The sequence below is a fragment of the Hemicordylus capensis genome, chromosome 2 (genome assembly GCF_027244095.1).
Source record: "Hemicordylus capensis ecotype Gifberg chromosome 2, rHemCap1.1.pri, whole genome shotgun sequence".
NCBI classification, from domain to species: domain Eukaryota; kingdom Metazoa; phylum Chordata; class Lepidosauria; order Squamata; family Cordylidae; genus Hemicordylus; species Hemicordylus capensis.
The window spans coordinates 98,979,375-99,001,546 of NC_069658.1; the positions used below are offsets into that span (position 1 = coordinate 98,979,375).

Below are 22,172 nucleotides of genomic sequence, written 5' to 3' on the forward strand. Positions count from 1 at the left end.
TATCAAATTAATTGTGGAGTCTCCATCTAGGTTGGCCCGAATCTGAGAGATTTTATCTGCGAAAAACTCTTTAAACACATCACAGTGGGTAACTGATGACTCAAAATTCTGGTTCAAGGGAGAGGGGGCAGATACTAGTCCCCTCACAACCCTGAACAACTCCACTGGATGTGAACTCGCAGAGGCAATACGGGCAGAAAAGAACCGCCTCTTTGCCACACATATTGCCTGAGCATAGATCTTTAGATGTGCTTTATGTCACAATCTGTCAGATTCGAGTCAAGTCTTCCTCCACCTGCACTCCAGTCGCCTACCTTGCCGCTTCAGCCCCCGCAGGTCTTCTGTATACCAAGGGGCCAAATTTGACGTGAGTTGGAGGGGACGCTTGGGAGCAATCGTGTCTACTGCCCTAGTGAGCAAGTTGTTCAAATTCTCAACCAGGGCATCAACAGGATCACCGGCAAAGCCAACACTGAATCCCTCCAAGGCTTCTTGGAATCTTACTGGATCCAATAACCTCTTTGGGTGAACCATTCTAATGGGCCCCTCGCCCCTGCGGAGGTGGGAAGTGGTTGTAAGTCCAACCTTAACCAGATGGTAGTCCGTCCATGACAATGGGGAAATCACAGGAGTCCCCACCCACGGAACACCACCCTGATCAGAGTAAAATACCAAATCAAGCATGTGACCTGCAATATGCATCAGTCCAGAGACCACTTGGGATAGGCCTATAGTTGTCATGGCCGCTATGAACTCCTGAGCTACCCCGAACAGATTGGTCCAGAAATGAACATTGAAGTCCCCCAGAACCAAGAGTCTGGGAGGCTCCAACACGAGTTTCGCAACCAAGTCTGTGAGCTCAGTAAGGGATTCCGCTGGGCAGCAGGGCGATTGGTACACCAACAGAAGTCCCAATCTATCCCTGGTCCCCAAACTCAAGTACACACATTCAATATGGCCCGACACCCTAACAGGGACCCTGATGAGGGAGATGTTATCCTTATAGACCACAGCTGTAAGACCACTGTTATATGTATAGACCACATCTAACTGAATGTATGCATGTATTTTGTAGTTTACATGTATTTTTGCACCCACACTCAGTGAGGAAACAAGGCAGTATTTGGGAATAAAGGGCCACAAATATATTAATTCACAGATTATCAAAGCAAATAGGAATTGGCACTCCACCCTCAAAAGTGTAGTACCTAGAGCCTAGCTACTACTTATGGTGCAAGTCTCACCTATAATGCCATGGGCAACACCCCTTGGCTCTTGACAGCATCACTCTATGGATGACACTGCCAATCTTAGCCAACCTAAGGTCAAGTATCTGCCTTGGCATCACCTACCCCAAGCCGCAAAACATTTTGGATAGGTGATGCTTCAGCAGATTGGAGGTAGGTTCCAAGACAGCACTCCCTGAGCCCTAAAGCATCTAGGACTGACAGGGACTCCTCACTGCCCCAAAGGCATAACTTAAGCTGCTCACAAACCCTACAGAAAAATTCCCTTCCACACTGTAACTGTTGTTGTGACTGGGAAACCTAACTAACTACAAGAGCATAGTGTGAGGCAGGCAAAAAAGACTAGAGGCAAGGCCAATCAGCATGGAGGCAAAAAATCCCTGCCCATGTTGTAGAGTAATTACTTATCCTCTATATGTAATTGAACAAAAAGCTAACTTTAACTGAGTAACAAGAGTTTGATATTTTTTACTAATTAAACACAGGCTAATTAAATACAGGCTAAGAAAACAATAAACAGATTAACAGTCTCTTATGCAGAGACTGCATAAATCTCTCTCATTGTCTCGTTTTTGAATTCCGAGTCCCATGTTTTGTTTTATGATGTGATACAATTTTTTCCTTTCCCAGCTGCAGCAATTTATCTGTCTCTGAATCTGGCATGCCTTCAATTTTGTGCCAATCTGTAGGTTATGGCATTTTCTCTTCTCTGGCTGCAGAGACAATCTTGTAGGTGGAATCTCTTTATTAATGCTGCTTGAGTGTCTCACCTTGTTCCATCTTAATCTCCCCTTCTCAATTGGATCTCTCTATAATACCTAAGCCAGTAATTACTTGTTCATTACTTGTTCATTTTGTTGCTGTGGTTGTTGTTCAGCCTTTTCACTTTTTGGAAAATCCAGGTCACAGTCAGACATCACATTGGCATTTGACTTTTGCCTCTCATCAAAATACACACCCCTGTGCAGTTTAACAGTCTCTCTGGTAGGATAAAGTATTCCATAGCTCTTGCTACTAGTGCATACCCTCTGATTATTCCTCTGTCACTTCTGCAATCTAATTATCTTTTTAGTTCTTTAGGAATATATGCATATGCTTTGCATCCAAATACTCTAATATGCTTTAGGTTTTGTCCCATTCCACAGTTCAAAGGGTGTTACTCCTTTAGTTTTAGTTGGAAGTCTATTCTGCAAATAGGTTGCTGTCATTACAGCTTCTCCCCAGTATTTGTTTTCCAGACCTGAGTCAAGAGGCATACTGCTAGATATTTCAGTCAAAGTTTCATTCTTTCTCTCTGCCACTCCATTTTGCTCTGGAGTATGAGGTATTGTTCTCTCATGTTCTTTGTTCTTTTATGTATTGCTCAATATCCTTCCCAGTATATTCCCCACCATCATCAGTGCACAAAATCTTAGGCTTTCTTCCGCTTACTCTGGCCACATATTCTTTACATTTTGGCAGCACCTCATTTTTCTCTTTGGGTAGGTAAGTGTAAGTATAGCGAGAAAAATCATCTATGAAATAGATATTATTTTCTGGTGTCTTTATTGGGAAGCGCCCACAAATATCACTGTGAATCAAATCCAAAACCTCACTGTATTGCCTTTCTATGGTTGATGAATATGTGGCCCTTGTTGCTTTTGCTTTCACATTCAATGCAACTGACTTCAGATTTGCATGGTTTAACTTGTAGGTTTCTTGCCAATTGTTCTTTTACTAATTTTGAAAGGCATTCTTTGCTGGGATGCCCAAATTGGCGATGCCATAAACTCATGCAGTCTTTGTGTGCACACTCACTTGCAACATTAGCTTGCTCTCTTTGGCAATCTATTTCATATAGTAGATTATCTCTCAACATGTCTTTCATCAGATATTTTCCTCCCTTGAACATAAAGCAATGGTCCCATCTGAAAAGAACTCTACATCCATGCCTTGTAGCCCTTTTTACACTCATTAAATTGTTTTGCAAACTTGGAACAGATTATGCCCCTGGAATACACACTTCATTCACTCTATTTGCAGCAAGATTACACTTCAGATAAACTGTCCCATTTCCTTCTGCAAAATTTACTGCCTAATGCCCATTTGCAAGGTATATACAGTAGGACTTTTATGTTCCATGCTTATTTCAGAGAAATCTTGTAAATTATTGAATAAATGTGAAGTAACTCCACTATCCACATATATTTTGTTTCTACTTTGACTTGCGTCAACCCTGCAGATGATTTCATTTGCAGTGTACAGTTTTTCAGTGTTCTAAGAATTATTTTCATGGCTTTCACTTTTGCTTAAGCAAGTTTGTTTCTTAGAAAGTCCATTTTTCTGGAATTTAGTCTTATTCCCTTTTCTCTGTTGAGAATAATTTCCTTGCTTTATATAAGGACATGCATTTCTTAAATGCAAGGTGCTTCCACATATAAAATATTGTCTATCTTCAGCAACACTGAAGGCTTGATTTTAAACTGATTCCTCCCTTTCTGTTTGTCTTTTCAAATTAAATTCTTGCAAACGCTCCTGCACATTTTCACATTTTCTTTAATTTGCAGGAAAAGTCCCATTTTTGCTGGATCAGGCATATTTATCTCCTGCAGTTCCAACTCTTTCAGTATTTCCAAAATTGAGCATTTGTGCTCTTACAAGCTCTCTCCCTCTTTAAATATTTTATTATGCAACTGCAGCATAAGAGAAACTATTCATGGTTCTTTGTTGAAAGACAACCTTCAGTCTTTCCTACATCGCTCTTGCTGTATTTTTGTCTTTTATATGACAGATTAACTGATCACTTATAGTCAGAGATATGTGTTCCATGGCATGCTTGTTTGCAGAGTCCCATTCTTGCTGTTTCTCTTCATTCTCTGTTGGTCTTTGTTAGGGATGTCATACCTATTCGGTTTGAAGGTTCAGGGTTGAAGTGAACCATCCTCTGTTCGGTCTGATCCCAGATCGAACACCCCTGACTGTTCGGGGGTTCGCGGACCTTTTAAAAAAAATAATACTTTTTTTTTTAACTTTACCCCCTTCGGGGGAGTTGTTGGAGGTGTGTGTGTGGGGTCCCGTGGAGGTTCCCCCTCCCCTGCTGGCCTCCCTTGCAGCCCAAACCAGGCCGTTCGGCTTCCCCCTCTGGTGTGGTGGCCATTTTGGAGGCTGCTGCGCCTGTGAAATTGGCCTCTGCATGGCCTGTTTCATGCAGAGGTCAATTTCAGGTGCAGCAGCCTCCAAAATGGCTGCTGCACCAGAGGGGGAAGGCCTGAATGGGCTGAAGAGCTGGCTGAATGGTCCAGCTTGGGCTGCAAGGGAGGCCGGCGGGGGGAGGGGGAACCTCCTTGGACCCCCCCACTGCCTTAAACAACTCCCCCAAAGGGGGTAAGGTAATCTTTTTTGTTTAAAGGTCCTCAACCCCCCTCCCCCCGGACCGAACTGTGGGGGGTGGTTCAAAGGGGTGCTGGACCGAACTGGCCTGGTCTGGTTCAAGTCTGGTTCAGACTCGAACCGAACTGGGCCAGCCAGTTCCATTCACAGCCCTAGTCTTTGTTCCTCCAGAATATGATAGTTCAATAGTATTCAGCAACATCTTCACTCTGAAGGACTACTTTCTGTAGTTTGTTTCATTGAGCAGATTAACAGTGCAATGCCTCCCCTCAAAAGTAGTCATCTTGTCTAGCTTTCTTGCCTACAAACTCTATGTTATCTCACAACTTATTCCTTCACAACTGGGCCCATAATCCATTGTTGCTGTGTAATTACTTGTCCTATATCGGTAATTACCATAAATAAGTAATTACTATAAGTAAGTAATAAGTAAGTACAAGATGCCAACTTTAACTGACAAATAAGAGATTGATATTTATTGCTAACTAAACATTGGCTAAGAAAACAACAAAGAGTCTAACAATCTCCTATGCAGAGAGAGGGAGAACCTCTCAGTTTGAATTCAAGTCAACATGTGAAGAGGAGACAAACACTGTGACTCCATCCCCAATCCAGTATACAGACACAGTCAAATGTAGAAGCATGCCCCACACAACATGGGCAACAGCCTGCCCCCCCCCAAGGGTGACCAGCTGAGACCCACACTATGCCGCAGGGAGGGAGGGAGGGAGGGAGGGATGACTCTCCAAACATGCTGGCTGGAGGGAAACCTGATTGGCTGCCTAGCCTATGCCCCCTCCAGTCTGCAGCCAATAAGCACAGTCCTTTCATCTTGTGTCTCATTCAAATGAGATTGGGCGAGTGGGCGATATTTTATGGTTAGGCTCAACTGGGTTGACTGTGGGGCTCACAAGAACATTTATTTTATTTAATATAATATTCCATTCAATTTCTTAAACTGTCTCAAGACAGTTTCCGAATTAACAGCAAAAATACACGTTATTAAAGCATCAACATGTAAACATAGAAAAAAAACCCTCAGCATAACCTCAGATCAACAAAACATAAAAGGCAGAGTAAAACTTAACAGTAGCAGTAAAACTGCTGAACTTCTTCAAGTTTGGACTCAGAAAAAGCTCTGGAGGCCTGCTTCATAGGGGAGGTGAGTGTTCTAAACTTGCAAACTCTTCTCAGGCTGAGTTTCAAATCTGAGCTGGAGGAGAACTATCAGCTCCTCCCTTTGGCTCTGTGCCAATCCCACTCTCACAAAACGTACTCTGCCTTCCTGCTCTTTACTCACCAGTCAATCTGTAGCCACAGTGGTAGTACACAGAGAAATGGGAGGATGAAAGTTTTTTCTTTTGACCTTCCACCCTCTGTTGCCATGACATGGTGTGGAGCAGCACAGCAGGTGGAAAGGTGCAGTAGTAGTTCCATGGGCCACTCTGCTTTTCTTCCAGACATGCTGCTCACCCTTTTCCTAGTGGTGTGCAAACTAGTTCAAATCCCTACTGGTTTGATATGGAATCAGTTCGGTTTGAAGCTTTGGGGTTGAGCTGAACCACCCCTGGTTTGTCTCAAACCTGGACTGACCGCCCCCCCCCCCCAGTTCGGGGGTCCATCAAGCCTTTTTATTTTTTATTTTAACTTACCCCCTCTCAGGGGCTTCTCTGGGTGGTGGTGGACGTTCTGCTGAGGTTCCCCCTCCCCCTGCCGACCTTCCTTTTTTGTAAAGTTCAGGCATCTTTGGCCATTTCTTTGCCTATTCCCCAGCGCAGTGGCCATTTTGGAGGCCACCGTGCCTGTGCAGTGGGACCCTGTATGGCTGGGTCATGACCCAGGGATGTGTTTGATGGGGAGGGTGTTTTGTTTTGGGGATAAGGAAGCTGGGGAGGAGGGTCATTTTCTGAGTTTGAGATTGGCTCCAAAAATGAACCATGTTCTTTTCTAAATTTTTGAGGAAGAACTCAGTTAATTTCTGAGGTATCAGGGAGAGTCTGCCAATCTTCATAAAAACAAAAAATCACAGCTCAATTAAAACCATAGCTAATTAAAATCATTTTAACCTGGAATATAAAAAGTAAAGGAATTAGCACAGGTCAAACATACTGGAGAAGAAATTCTATAACTGAGGTACTACCACAGTGAAGGGCCTATCTCTGATATATTTATACATGTTCAATATATGCCTCCTTTTTAGATGTAAAGATTGGAGGAAGGCACAGATCTGGAGTCTAGCTGTATTTGAGGAAAGGTTGCCCAGGCTGCAGGAATTCATCCTTCACTGTGACTTTTTTTGTTGCAGAATGGAGTTGGCTATATGTTTGAGCACTCTGGGGTCTGCCTTTCCAACAATCACTGCCAGCACAGGGTGGAACGCCCTCCAAGAGAGACTTAGTTTGATGCTCATTTTTGTACAGCCCAGTCCTATGCATGGAAGTACATCCCAAGTATTCAGTGGGGCTTTTTCTCATGTTAATTCTGCAGTGAAACAGTGCAGGCTTCATCCTGTCTGTGGGGCAGAATTAGAGGTCAAAATGCTTTGGGGATTCTGTTCTTCTGGGCTTTCAGACTAAACTCTGCCACTCACAGAGAGGAGGCTTGCATGACTGCCTTTTCCCAGATAAGCAAGGCTTGGAATCCATCACCTGTTACCTCAACTAGGGTTGTGCACCAAACTGGTTTGGCCAGTTTAGTTCGCATCGGAACCATATTCAAACTGACCTGGCCCAGTCCGATTCCATGTCTACCCAAACCGGGTCTGGTCCAGTGGATATACTTGTAAAAGAGATCTGGTGGTGGTTCCCCTATACAAATACAGGAGATGGGGGACCCTTTCAGGTGTAAGGGGTGGCCGGGCAGGGGTGGCAAGTGATTAAGTAAGCTGCTTACCTGGCTGGTGTAGCTGCCAGTGCAGCCATTCACTGCCACTCACCATCCCAGCGGCCCCAAGCAGCATGGTTCCCCTCTCTTTTGCTGAGCTGACGGCTCAGTGAAAGATGGGCAGTGTGTTGCTTTGAGCCTCTGGGAGAGTGAGCTCTGGCACGTGGGAGCACCAGCAGCTGTTCTGGCCAGGTAAACAGCTTAATTACTCACTGGCCACCCATGCCGCTCCCTCTTATCATGCCAAACTGGTTCGCCCAAACTGGGCCTGTTCGGTTCTGTCATGTACTGAATTGCTCCTGGTTCAGTCCACAATTGAACTGACCTACTGGCCCTGGCTCAAAGTGAACCGGTTTGGCACAAACCATTTGTGCACATCCCTAACCTTTTAACATTCTACCTTCCTCAGATCCACACCTTATTTACTGGCTGGTAAAACCAGTGCGTATTAGAGTTCAAGGAGCATAATGGTCTGCATCTCTGCCCCAATTGACTGGCGCCCCACACTTCCATCTACCCATCAGTGTGGGCTGGGACCCCAATGTGGGAGAAGAGAGACCCTGTCTTGCTCTTCACAAAGTGGCAGCATAAAGGCCAGGTAGATGCCTTTGGATCAGTGGGTGAGTGATACTGGATCCTGAGGGAGCCAGAAGGAGGAAGGAAAGGAATGAGCGCTTATTAAAGCCCTGTCCAGATGTTGTGCAAACTGGGGGTGCTGTACTTGCATATAGAGTCCCTCAGAATGTACTTGAAACTCTCTCAGTGTTACAGCATTTCTCTGTACTTGTGTGGAGAATTCCTTCTTGTGATGTGGAACATGGGGGTGCCCCAGCACTCTGATAATCAGACTGTGTTGGTCTCTGCAGACAAATGCTGGAACTGGAAAGGAGAGGTGAGGTTTCTGTATGTTGTCACAGCAGGGGCAAGGCTTTCACACGTGTTCTTGAGACTGACATACTAATGAACAGAGCAGGCACGTAAGCAGCAGCTATGACAACACAGCAAGACCACCCCTCTGCTCCATATGCCTCCATGATGAAGTTGTTGTTCTATAAAGGACTGGGTGGGAACTTCTTTCAGAGTGCTCTCTTTTGCTCCCCAAACCTTCCATCACAGTGGAAACACGTTGCTGCCTGCGGGGGTGGGGGGTGCTGTCCTACTGCATCTCTGTAGCTGCTGCTTGCCACTTTAATAGTCGGGCTGTCATCCATTGTAAGCATAGCATCTTCAGTTTGCAAGAAGCCTGAGCAGGGCTTAAAGCTAGTTTGAAAATATTATCCAAATTTGAAATTACAAAGCTCACAATGCAAATCTTTCCAGTTTGCAATATACAGATGTATTCTGAGGCAAGCTCCCTTGCCCTTGAAAATGGTCTTCTGCTTCTAATTTAAACAACACTATTATGAGCTTATGTGCCTATTTTGCGCAGGTGGTGTCTGCATTCTTCAGGCTGGGTGCTCAGCAAAGGCAGCTGCTTTGTTGGCAGTTAGTGCATGAAACCAACAGGAAGTTTTGGAAATGGGCATGCAATTTAAAGAACAATACCTTGGCTCCTGAGTTCTGACTCAAGCAATGAATTAGGCTGAGAGTTTCCAAGTTAGAAAAACCCATGTATGCCTCAGGGCAGGGAATGCATCAAGAAAATAAAACCAGGAGTCTGGCTTCTGGAAAACAATACCTCAGAACCTGACTGGGAAAGGAAAATATCCTAGCCTCATGAACAAAAAAGCAACCAACCAATTTCAAAATTCATTAAACAAGCAGTTCATTTAAGTACCAATCATGGTGACTCAGAAGGAAAGAGCGTGTTGCAAGTTGCCTAGGTGATGTGCTTCCTTCCCCCACCTTACGTGAGAAGAATGGGCTGGGCACACACACAACCAATGCACATCTCAATTTAGAATGTGTAGGAAACCACTTCTTTCTCAAGCATTCTCAGATTATGCTCATAATTTAGGAGCATTCTAAGGAGATAATAAGTGGAGCCTCTATTAGAGTGGCGACTGCCCTTAAAGTTAGAAATATTCAGAGTTTGGACTGAAAGAAGGGAAGAACCTGTGAAACCGTAGCCCCACTATTTTAGGGCACGTCTATCAATAGGTATTCTTCATGCTCTTTAAATGGAAACGTCAAGACCAACTCAATACCTTATTGCCTTTAAAAAGAGAAATCCAAATAGCACCCCCCTCCCAATATGTAACAGGAGACATAGTCCACTAGAAAGCTCTCTTGCACCATCATCCACGTTCAAAATAAAGGGAGTTGAGCGGTCATGTTCATTTCAATAAAGCTTGTGCAGGAAAATCTCAGTACTTTGGGCCTAATGGCCATGGGTCAGATTTGTATGTTTTGTACTCTGCTCATGGAAGATCCTACTGCAGGAGCGTCCATGTTCATTTGCTATTACAGGGAATAGCCATCACCTTCATAATCTTATTGTGGCTTTGCAGGGACATTGATTTGGCTACAGTGCAGGACATGACGGCGCTTGATCTTGTTCAGCAATTCGTATATTCTTATGTTATGTTTTATTCTTACTAGAGATATTCTGATAAGAAATCTGGATTGGGCAGGATCAGGATATGAGAGATGTTCCAGCCAAGAAATTCAATGGTGCTACAAGAGTAAGATCATATTTGATATTTTCAATGGGGAAAAACATAACACTCATCAGTGAAATTATTTTATTCTTTTAGATGGCAAAATCGATCTACATTAAAAATAGAAACCACAGGAAAGGCTGAAATACCAAATGCACAGCTGGTATTACTCAGATCACCTCACTTTGATGGGAAATTATTACAACACAGGCCAAGACCATAAGGAGAGAATGATTTTCAGCTGTTAGCTTTTTTCAGAAATTGGGAAGAAATGTTATATTATAGGAGATGAAAGCAAAATTCCTTCCAGGGTGGTGCTGGACATGAGACTGGGATGTTACTTGAGGTCCATGATGAAAACCATTCTATACACATGGAAAAATACAATTAAAAGAGAACTGCTTACTTTTTAACTTAAAGTGCAAGTTTGTCTGAATGGTTTGTAAACAAATATAGCACTGGTGTTTTTGTTTTTAAATGTTAAAAGTATACTTCTAAGCATAATATTATTATAATATCATATAAGTAATATTGACTCTGTTAGAATGTGCTATACTTTTTGACAAAAGGTACAAGAATGGTGGTTGCTGGTTCCCAACAGCTAACCAATCCATAGGTGCTAAGAGATAGCCTGACAGAGTTCTTGAACTTGGATCTAGTGTTTGGATAAGATTTAAAGAGCCCCTATCAAATTTAAGCTTCCATTTTCTGCTGCTCGCTGTGAATTGGCTTAATTTCTGATTCCCTAAGAAGCAGTTGTAATAGTGTCTATAAACTATCTACGAGCTCTTTCTCACGGTTGCGGAGAAAGGGCTTGATGGAAAGTGGGGGGGAAGCCTGGGAAGGAAGCCTTAAAAGGCTTTTGCTGGCCGCAGGGAGGTTGCGGGGGGGGGGGGTTGCACAGTGCAGGTGTGTGGTGCATTATCGGGATCCTGCCGATGCCAGCCAGGAATCCTGCAGTCTCCCAGCCCTGGCTAATAGCAGCCAGGGCTGGCAGACGATCGAAAAAAATGAGGTGAAGGGAGTGCTTGCTCCCTTAACCTTGTTTTGAAGGCGGGCTCCGAAGGCAGGTTTGCCATTGCACCACTGCCGGGAGCTGAGCGGCTCCTTGCGGATCTCACACACAGGCAAAACAGGGCTGGGCTTCCTTAGTCCGGTTTTGCCTGTGCATGAGAATAGCCTCTATGTATACCTTTTAGTCTGCAATGAGTCACTTAATACCAGATAGAAAACATAACAGTGTCAGCTATAAATTCAGATGCACTTTCCCCAGTTTTTCCACATACAGTTTTCATTTGACTAACAATACCAGAAGTACAACACAAGTGTAACATGTGAAAATGGCCCAGAAGACTGAATTTTTTTTAATGGCACTGATAAATAACTGCTTTTCTTGTATTCAGTGCTGCCAGCAGTGCTGCCAGCAGTGCAAATTTAACCCTCTACATGCACAAAAACCCCAGTAGCACAACAAAACAACTCAGGACTATGCAAAACTTGCAATACTCTCAGACAAGTACTCAAACACTTTCACACTCTCTAACAAACTCATTTCATCAAACTGCAGCTTAAAATCATGCTTCATCATTCTTCAACAAATTATTTTATCTATATCTATATCTATATCTAATCGGCAGTTCACATGATCATCATCATTAGGGTAGGAGAAGCCTCCTACTGTAATTTGGGAGCTGAGCATGCTCCCAATTTTTGACAATGTCAAAAGACATTGTCAAGGTGGGGAGCTTGAACCATAACCCGACTCCGTCCCCAGGTACTGAACAAGGTGGGTGAGAAAATCGTCCTACCCAGCTGGAGCTTGACTGACAATCAAGCTCCCTCCTCCAACCTTGTTTTTATCCAGCACATGATAGAAAATTGGGTGTGCATACAGCTCCCAGTTTAGGGTACGGGGCTTCTACTCTAATGATGATCATGTTAAACTGTCCTATACTGTTTTAAGCAGAAATGTTAGGTACATTTCAGCATATGCTGTTTCTTGAATTGTTTAATGGCTGTCCAATACCCTTTTTGTTTAGTGAATATACTAGCAAATTCTGAGGGTCCAACTACACTTTCACAATTAGCATTAGCAACCCTACCAGGGTAGGGGTGTGCAGGAGCAGTTCTATTCAAACTGGCCTGGTTTGACCAGTTCATACTTGATCCGAACTGGCCTCAAATGAAGGTGACCATTCTGAGATCGAACCAAACCAGGTTTGGTCCGTTATGGACTGATTTGACCCAGTTTGACAGGCTGTGCTTGTAAAGGGTAATCCGATGAGGATTCCCCTTTACAAGCAAAGGGGAATCCTGCCTTTAAAAGATTTCTAAGGGTGGCCGGTGCGGGGGCAGCGAGAGGGCACCATATGACTGATGGTGGTGATGGCTCCTCTAAACCGGGGTGCTCCCCCAGCAGTGCCGCCCACATGACAGCATTGTTCTGGCCTCCACACATGCATGTACGCCTTTTGCATGACCTTAATGCATGCACAGAGGCCACATGGGCCTCCCTGCTGGGGGTAGCACTGGGGTTTAGAGGAGCCACCACTGCTGGTGGTAAGATGCCCTCTCACTGCCTCCCTGAAGAAGCCTTTTAAAGGCAGAATTCCCCTTTCCTTGCAAAGGGGAATCCTCACCAGTTTCCCCTTTGCCAGCATAGCCCATTTAACTGATTCAACCCAGTTCAATTGAACGGACTGAAGTGCCAGTCAGTTCAACCAGCCCGGTTTGCAGACTGGTTTTCAGGTTCAGTTTGAATTTGGTTCAAATTCTATCCAAACCACAAAAACCGATTCTGTGCACAACCCTACCATGCACACAAGAACTGACTCAGTTCTCAAAATTTCACAGTGATTCCTATGGACAAAGTAAATGGACTGTATTCTGGGGTACAACTTTGGTCTGATGTGGGAAAACTGAGAAAATTCTCCATAATTTATGTCTGGGAGGAACTGTGAATTTCAAAAAGAATTTCTGCTTCTTCTTGGGGGATCCGGATGAGGAGGAAGAGATGATGATGATGATGATGATGATGATGATGATGATGATAATGATGATGATTTCTACTTCGGAGAAATGTCTCCACATCAGTATCCCCTGTATATCTGAATGGCTGCAATTCACTTACGTGCATGTGTGTGTGTCGGCGGGGGAGGGATTGTTTAATCCTGTTCAGACATTATGTTGTACAGATATCTATACACTGTGCCTGTGTTCTTTTTAATCTCTTAATAGGACTCTTAACTTGAGGACAACTGCCATTATGATGAGTGTTGTGTGTGGAGGTGGCTATCCTAGGGATGCACTGCATGCACACACCTCCTTGGGATCCTTATCAGTGGAAACTAGCCAAGCCACCAGAGGTTGTAAGAAGATTTCACCTTCACTGCATCCCCAGAGTTATCTCCCTTCATACACACCCACACCCACACACATACGCACACACACCACCTGTCATAATGACACCGTGTATCCCTGCAGAAAGCCAGCCTTCCTCCTTCTCATACTTGTATGTTAATCCTTTTCATTTCAACAGTTCCTTAATGATCTCCATTATATTTTGGCAGCTGTGCCAAATATTGGAGAGATGGCTCTTGTTCTAATCTCAGTGAGTCATATTCATGTAATAAATTAAGATTCCAAACATTTTGATGTGGATTTGTACACTTAATTGCATGATTGTGTAACCAAACCACCACAGCGAATGGGAAGGAGCTAGAGGAATGTATGTCAGTGTTGATCAGTATCAGATTTATAGCTGTGCTTAGCCTGCCACACCCATTCTGAACATACTTTTATGTTATTAATTTCTATTTAAATCTGGATTAAATATATAAGATACAAGAATGAAGTACGTGAGGGTAAATGGCTAAATAATTGTGCACAAATGCAGTACAAGAGGTCCTCTTTATTTGCAGGGTTTCTGTTTCAGCCAATTAGCGTTAATGTGGAAACAGTGAATAAAGAAACCTTATGCCTATGGGAATCCAGGGGTTAGGTTATTTACTCTTTTTAAAAAGGACAAAAAAAGCAGGAAGGGGGCGGCTTAGGCCCTGGGTATTTAAGAGAATGTCTTCTTCGCCATGAGCCCCTATTGAAATGTGCTCCCTATTGAAATAAGAGGCTCCCCATCTCTGGCAACTTTTTAAAAGGCACTGAAGACACATTTATTCAGCCAGGCTTTTAATTAGATTTATAGTTCTAATATTTTTAATATTGGGTTTTAAATGTTTTCAGTGTTTTAAATTATTTTAATTGTTAATCGATTTGTTGTTTCACATGATTTTAATTGTAAACCACCCAGAGACACATGTTTGGGGTGGTACAGAAATATTTTAAATTAAAAAGAAAAAGAGAGAGTAGTAAAGCATAGTACCTTTTCCTCCAAGTCACCAGGTCTCCAGGAATGCCTCAGTCCCCCTGCAATCCTCTTATTTTTTGTTTAATTTTTTAAAAACAAATAAGAGCCAGGAAATGGCTCTGTGTTTCAAAATGGCAACCGTAAATGACATCAGAAGTCCTTTCTGGCCACACAGATAGGCGAAAATTGCCTGTATTTCATAAAGAAACTGGGTCTCTAAGTTGCATCCGCAGATACATGAAGCCACTATCTGCAAAACCACAGATAATGAGGGTATCCTGTACAGTCAAGATCATAATCATGATCTTGTATGATCCTGTACAGCCATCCTGTACATGATCCTGTACAGTCAAGATCATAAAGTTGCATAAAAGTGGAACAGTTCTATGCCTTCTCAGCCTTCCCTGTGCATCTTCCCAGCTCTCCCTGCACAGCTACTGGTTCTGCAACAATAAAGACACTTTCCAGCAGTGGAAGGAGCAACTGCTTCCTGGTCATGCTGGTCATGCTGTGAAAGCTCACCTCCATGTAGCATGAGGGAATAGCACATGTCGGAACTTCTGACAAATTCCGACTGCACAGGTTATTACATATGCATTTGTACAACATGGGGTATGCATGCTTTTGTACATTGTGGTGATTGGTACCTCAGATTGTGTGCAAAATGCCCTTGGAATCCAGCATTCATTTCGGAACAGCAGAATGATGGGTTCCAAGTGTCCATTACACCATTGATCAGTGAAAGCTCTGCTACTGTATCAGTTGCAGTCTCCAAACAGCAGGAGAGTGGCACAGGATTCATCAGGAAAGGAGACTGGCCAGACTTCGGCAGCACAAGGGCAGGGAAGCCAAGGCCTGGCAACTCCCTTGTTATAGTGTTCCCAAAGAAATGAGGGATCATTCCAGAATCCAGATGGCAAGATTCACCGTTTAGATGGGGTCCAGGGCAAAAGAAATCATGAAAGACTTAAATCAAGAGCTCTCTAAGCTCTTCCTGGAAAGCTATACAATAACATTTGCACACAGCCAGTTAACAGTTGTTAATAAAAAGAAAGAAGAGGACAAGTCTGGCTTTGTAATTTTTGATACAGTACCTATAATAACAAAGAGTCTATTCTAAGGTCAGTTTTGCCTGTGGTTCTAACTGTAGAATACAGAAGCGAAAAACTGAGGAATTGGATATGTCTCAAGGATAATTATTTTGAGCCATAGATATATGAAAGACAAACAGCCAGGATTTAACTATGAATATAATAGTGTTTAATCATAGGCTACTCAAATGAAAATACCCTCTCATGAAGGATAGGGCTGGAATGCAGCACTAGGGCAAGAGGAAGAGGCATCTCTTTATACTGGCATTAAGTGCTATTGCTATGGCAGGAGATAATAGAATGGCATCTTGTATGGAAAGGCATCTGCCTGACTGGTGGCCAGTAATGGGCAGTAGCACATCAGCCATTCTGAGCTTGGGGAGTGGACCAAGCAAGAGCTGGAAGCTTGCTTTGAATGGAAAAATATTAAAAATTGAAGCAGCCTCCTTGTCAGCTGCAAACTCTTGTTTAAAAAACTCTTCTGTATTGCATATTTCAGTACTGTCAGAAAAAAGTCTATAGCTGAGACAAGAAAACAGAGTGCTGTGTAGTATCATTTATACAGCAAGCAAAAGGATAACTTAAACAAGGCAGCTACCATAAATTGGGCCCAGAAGTGGAGACAATCAGAGTAGAGGTGACAGCTGCTTGGAGAATTATGGTCTCCTTTCATATACTCATAAGAAATAACTTGGCACAGTTTTCTGGTTCCCTGATATAACCAAATCCTTCTGTACTTTCCCCTTTATGGTCTGGAGGGACAGAAGAGGAAGGCTGCCTTCGCACATAATGCCAAACCAGAGGCAAACGAGCCAGAGGTTTAGTTTCATGGTCGTCCAAATGCGTGAAACCGTGGTTTTGTTACAAGAGCAACCCGAAGTTTCCCTCCCCAATCTGTAATTTGAACATTAGTTTTGTGGGAGTTTCACTGCTCAAACTTTAGGTCTGAAGGCAGCATCATATTGTCTGACTTCTTCTGCCATCTTAACCTACGTTTCGTGCTGTGCCTGCTCCCGAACCATGGAGATGGCAGCTCAGACAAACCCAGAAACTAGGGATGTGCACAAATTGGTTTTTTTTAAAATTTGATTTGTACCCAAATCAAATCACCCTCAATTTGTTTGGGGTCTGAATATGGCCAGCTAGCACGGGGGTGATTGGTTTTGTCCACAAATCTGCTGAAAGAGGTAAATTTGGGGATAAATAGTGTTGTACCAAATCAATTCACACAGACAGTTGACTCAGGCAGTGATTCTCTCAGCAGCAAAAAGGGGGTGAAAAAAAATTCTCTTCTCTTTTCCTCAATCAGGAAAGCAGGAACAAAAAGCAGAGAATCCACTCCAGGCATCAGGCAAACAAAGCAAAGCTTCTCCCTCCCTCCCTCTTTCTCTTTCTCTTTCTCTCCCTCCCCTCCCACGAGGCAGAATGGTGGCTAGCTTTCTCCTTAAGTACATTTGAAAATCCCTAGGGTGGGATTTTCAAAAAATTTCCCTGACACAAAATGGAGACAGCAAGAGAGATCGCCACAAAATGGAGGTCTGAATCTACAAATGTTTCAGGTCCAAAATCTGAGCAATTTGTTTTGTACCCAAATCTGGCCAGCTAGCAGAGGGGCAATTTGTTTTGTCCACAGATTTCTCCAAACAGGTAGATTTGGGTCCAAATTGTTTTGTACCCAAATGATTAGCACATCCCTACAAGAAACACATCAGTTCTATACCTGCCACACTTCTTGTTGGCCGCCTCTCAGATCAGTTGCCCCTCCCTCCTGAGTCTCTGCACCCCTGCCATTGCCCGGCAAAAGGGAAGCCATAATGTCATGTCCTAAGCTTCAGTGCATGTTAAGGGAGAGATCCACATTGAGAGATCCACATTGTTTTCCACTGCATCTCATGTTCCCCCTTTCCTCATTATGCACAAAAATGGGATGGGATGTCAAGATGGGCACAGTGGGAGAGGACTCCACAAAGCAAGGGCTGCAGACATATTTGCACAAGCACATGGCGTCCCAGTGACACCAGGAACTGGGTGGCTTGGTTGTTCTCCAACAAAGATCACATATGCCAGGGGAATGATACTCAAAGTTTGGGTGAAAGGATGGCCCCTGGAATTCTTGGGTGGTGATATTTTTGTACAAGTTTCTTGGGGAAGCAGGGCCCAGTCCCTTCCCCTTCGGTGCAAGCATGCAGTCTCTGGCATAACTCATGAGAAGAACCATCCATCTGGAGCATTATTCAATCTAACCACAGGAGAGATTCTTCCTGTGTGATGAGAATGGATAATGCTCTGGAGCGAACCACTCTCTCATGGGAGTGAAAGGCCATGGAGACATGCATGTGGGCCAGACAGTTGTTCCAGCCCAGCTCTGTTGCAAGAACCCTAGAAGCCCTGAGGAAGGGCCCCCTGCGACACCTTTCTTGGTCCTGGCAACTGGTTGACAGCAGGAATCAAAGCGCCCCTCTGGCAGTCTGGTTGCCCCATAGCACATATTCATGTTTTTTGTTGCCCACCATGGCCACCCGGATTGGCAGGGATTGCTGAAAACAGCAACTCTCCTCACCTGGGATTCCCCATGGTGGTTGATCTACATATGCTGCAATGCTTGTCAAAGCCTTGGAATTATGAATGTGTACTAGGAGACATCCTGATGCTACCCAGCTCTGCCCATCCAGGAGTGCCCAGCCACATGGAGTGGCCCAGACTCCTTGGGATTCTGTAAGGGTTGAGTGGAGAGGGGAAGGCATGGAGTGTGAGTTCTGTTGTTATACAGAGATACCAGGGGCCCCACATCAGTGGGGACCCTATAGTTGGATGGGCTATCTCATGAGAGCACAGTCTGACAGAGACACAAAGCTCCTGGAGCCTTGGGTCCTCCCCAGTGGACTGGCCTTCTCATGAGAGAGCTAATCTCTAGCTGGCAAGCTGACATGGGGGCAGGAGTGTGTTGGGGCTTCCTGGACTGCTTGGCCAGCATCTATGAGTTCAAGAGCATCCTTTGTCATGGTGGACCAAACCCTAGGTTCCTTTTCCTGCCCTCATGTACATATTCCCTCCTAGGAATGAATACATCCTTTGCCTTCCCTCATATGCATATTCCCTCATCATCATTATTCCTTCTTGGAGTAATAGAAAAAAAGTGCACCTCACTATCCCCTGATACCAATGGTTCTGCATGTGTGAGAATGTGTAGCTGCTGGGCCCTTGCAAGGGCTGTGGTGCAAGTGGTTTGATGAAAGGGATTACATTTCCCTTTCCCTCTCCGGGGTGGCTGACCAATACTGAAAAGGCACATCGCACTTTGCCCCCCTCCCCCTAGAAAATGAGTCAATGGTTGCAGCCCTACTGACAGGCAGATGCCTTGCCTGCAGTCTGGCAACATGAGCGGCCCACAGCTTGCTAGGATTTGGCCTTGGTGGACCAGGAAGAGGGAGAGGCTCCTCTGCCCAGAAACTGGAGGTTAGTGGACTGCAGTTGGGCTATTGTCTGCAGTTTACGATTCCTGGGTTTACGATTTAACCTCAGGTTCATCAACCCACTAAACTGGGTCTCATGATCAGTGAGACCCGGTTTTGGAGGGTGCGTGGGGAGAGCGGCTAAGCCCTGCATACGAACAAGGAGGGAGCCCTGAGTGGCTGGATCAGCTGGCCACATGATTGCCGGCTCTGTGATGAAGCCGGCGGGGGCAGGGGAGCTCAGGGACCGCACACACCCCTGAAGCTACAGTATGCCCTGCGCAAGTGCACAGGGCATACTGGGGAGACCCCCAGAGCTGGGAGGCGGCTTTTCTCCTCCCGTCTGGGGGCCTACTAATGAGTAACTGTGGAGCAGAGCTGCGCTGCGGCTACTCATGATCTTTAAAACTAGGTTTGCGGAACGCTTGCTCCGCAAACCTGGTTTTAGGGCTGGGGTAGTTAGGCAGGTTACCCACCTAGGAACCACCGGGCTTGCAGCTGAGCCCAGTGGTTCACACAATGGGGCGAAATCAGGCTAGCCTCTGCTAGCCCAATTTCGCCCCATCGTGTGAATAGCCTCACTGTTTTACGTTATGTCCAAAAGCAGCCGTAGACAGAAAAGACTCAGATGATCTCATGCATCCTGTTCATATTGTGGAACAATGCTTCACAGTAGTTCTTTGTATGTATATGGGCAGGGGGGGGGACTATAAGGAACAATGAGAATATGGATAAATATGGAGAAGAGAATATGCTTTTTTAATATCTACATGAAATTGCTGGGTGAGGTGAGCAGATTATTTGGTGCAGGGTGTTACCAGTACACCCAAATCTATTTCTCTTTCTTATCATCATCATCATCATCATCATCATCATCATCATCATCATCATCAGGAATCATCATCAGGAATCAGGAAATGGTATTAATTCCCTAAATGCCTACCTATGGGCAGTAATGGGCTGGATGAGGGACAACAAACTGAAACTGAATCCAAGCAAGACGAAGGTGCTCATGCGGGGTGGGGTCGGAATTTGAGGGATGAGTTATATCTCCCTGTCCTGGACGGCGTTACATTCCCCCAGAAGGAACTGATACACAGCTTGGGAATGCTCTTGGATCCAGGCCTCAACCTGGTACCCCAGATGGAGCCTATGCCCAGGAGTGCTTTTTGCCACCTTGTGCAGATTTGACAGCTGCATCCATTCCCTGAAGAGGACGACTTCAGAACAGTGGTGCATCAGCTGGTAACCTCCAGGCTTGACTATTGCAATGTGCTCTATGTGGGACTAACTTTGTATGTAGTTTGTAAACTTCAGTTAGTTCAAAATGCAGCAGCCAGACTGGTCTCTGGGTTAACCTGGAAAGACCATATTACGTCTGTTTTAAAACAGTTGCATTGGCTGCTGATATGTTTCTGGGCAGAATACAAATTGCTGGTTAGTACCTTTAAAGCCCTGAATGGCTTGGGTCTGGGCTACCTTAGAAAGCGCCTTCTTCTTCATGATCCCCACCACACGTTAAGATCATCTGAGGAGGTCCATTTCCAGTTACCACCAGTTTGTCTGGTAGTGACTTGGAGGCGGGTCTCCTCTGTAGCTGCTCCTGGGCTGTGGAATGCACTCTCGGCAGAAATCCATAGCTTTATTTCATTGTTAACTTTCAGGAGAGCCCTTAAAACCTTTCTGTTTGACCTGGCCTTCCAGGGTTTTTAAACTGTTTTAATTGTTAATGGTTTTATGCTGTTTTTAAATGGCTCTGTAATGATTGTTTTTAAACAGGTTTTATGCTGTTTTTAAATTGTTTTGTAATGATTGTTTTTCAACGGATTGATTTGTAGGTTTTATTTTTATTGTTGTGCACTGCCCAGTATTGTTTGGATGGGGTGGTATATAAATGTAATAAGGAAATAAGTAAGTCAGAGGCAGTTGCTAATGAGACAGTTGAGAAAGATCACAGGGAGATGCTGGTTATTCAGAGCATTGGTCCTTATCAACTTTTGAAAGCCAGGATAGCCCACACTTTACCAAAAAAAAAAAAAAAAAGTGAGGAGCCCCATGGGTCTGTGGATGTTGTGTGTGGTGGGTGGGTGGGAGATATGGAGGATGTAGATATATATCATGAAGGTCATATAAACAACCTCTGATTGACTATCATGTGTGTATGGCAGAGACAGGGAGAGGAACCTCTCAAGAAGAATTTGAATAAATGGAATTGAGAGCTTTAGAGGAAAAGGAATCCTGAGACACTTCATGTTGAATTGTCTTGATTACACTGAAAGTCTTGTTTGTGAAGGTTGGGGAGATCTCCACTCACCAAAACGTTTTCAGCATAATTCATTCAACTAAGTTGCTTTCAAATGTCAGCAGAAACTCAGCCACAATTTTTAAAAGCTACTATATTTTGCACAAGAATTGTATAAAAATGAATAAGGGTTATCACAGCTGTCAGATGAGCACAAAAATAAATTCTGAGGGCCAAATGGCTTGTTCCAATTAAAGTGTTATTGTGTTAAACACCAGAAACTCCTCTTCTTTGGAACCATGGCATATGGGGAGGAGGAATTGACCATTTCCCCTTATGCCATTTCTCCACTAAAAATAACATCCTAGTTGAGTCTAAAGATCCCACCAAATGCAAGACAATGGCCAGGAATAAAATTATTGAGCTTAGAGAAGAGAAAAATCTCCTATTTAGATCCTATTCATTGTGATGAGAAGTCAGCAACACATTGACCTCAGAGAAGTGTTTGGTACATATGACTTATCAGCACTCTCATGATCCCTTTTCATTCTGTATGGGAACATGCTCTCTGTCTCCTTGCATAAAATAAGTCAAAATGCAGCCATATCCTAGACCAGTAATTTTCACTATTTTTCAAGCAGGGGCCACTTTGGCAAAAAGTCTTCAATGTGAGAGTCATTTCTGATTGTGCTGACCTGCTCACAGTACTGTGCTTTTCTCAGTGCTCTTAAGTACTCTAGGAGGAAAGTACTGGGAAGGGCTACACTTCCCAGCACTCAGTGCAGGGACTAAATTCCATTTCCCTTTAATGGAATCCCACCAGTACCCTATTGTCCGATGGCTATTTTTTAGATATAATACTTGTCTAATATCAAGCAATCCTGTAGAATGGTTGTTTTCCTTTGGTGGGATGATTCACAGCCCC

General features: G+C 44.1%; 1 long non-coding RNA gene across 3 annotated transcripts in view; it reads left to right on the plus strand.

Moving 5' to 3' along the window:
* Window positions 1–13,745, plus strand: part of LOC128346806 (uncharacterized) — a 125,195-nt gene extending 111,450 nt beyond the window's left edge. For all 3 annotated transcript variants that reach the window (XR_008317215.1, XR_008317213.1, XR_008317214.1), the window contains exons 4-5: window positions 10,041–10,123; window positions 13,337–13,745. This is a non-coding gene — a long non-coding RNA (uncharacterized LOC128346806). The remainder of the gene's footprint in view (window positions 1–10,040; window positions 10,124–13,336) is intronic.
* The last annotated feature ends 8,427 nt before the right edge of the window (window positions 13,746–22,172 follow it).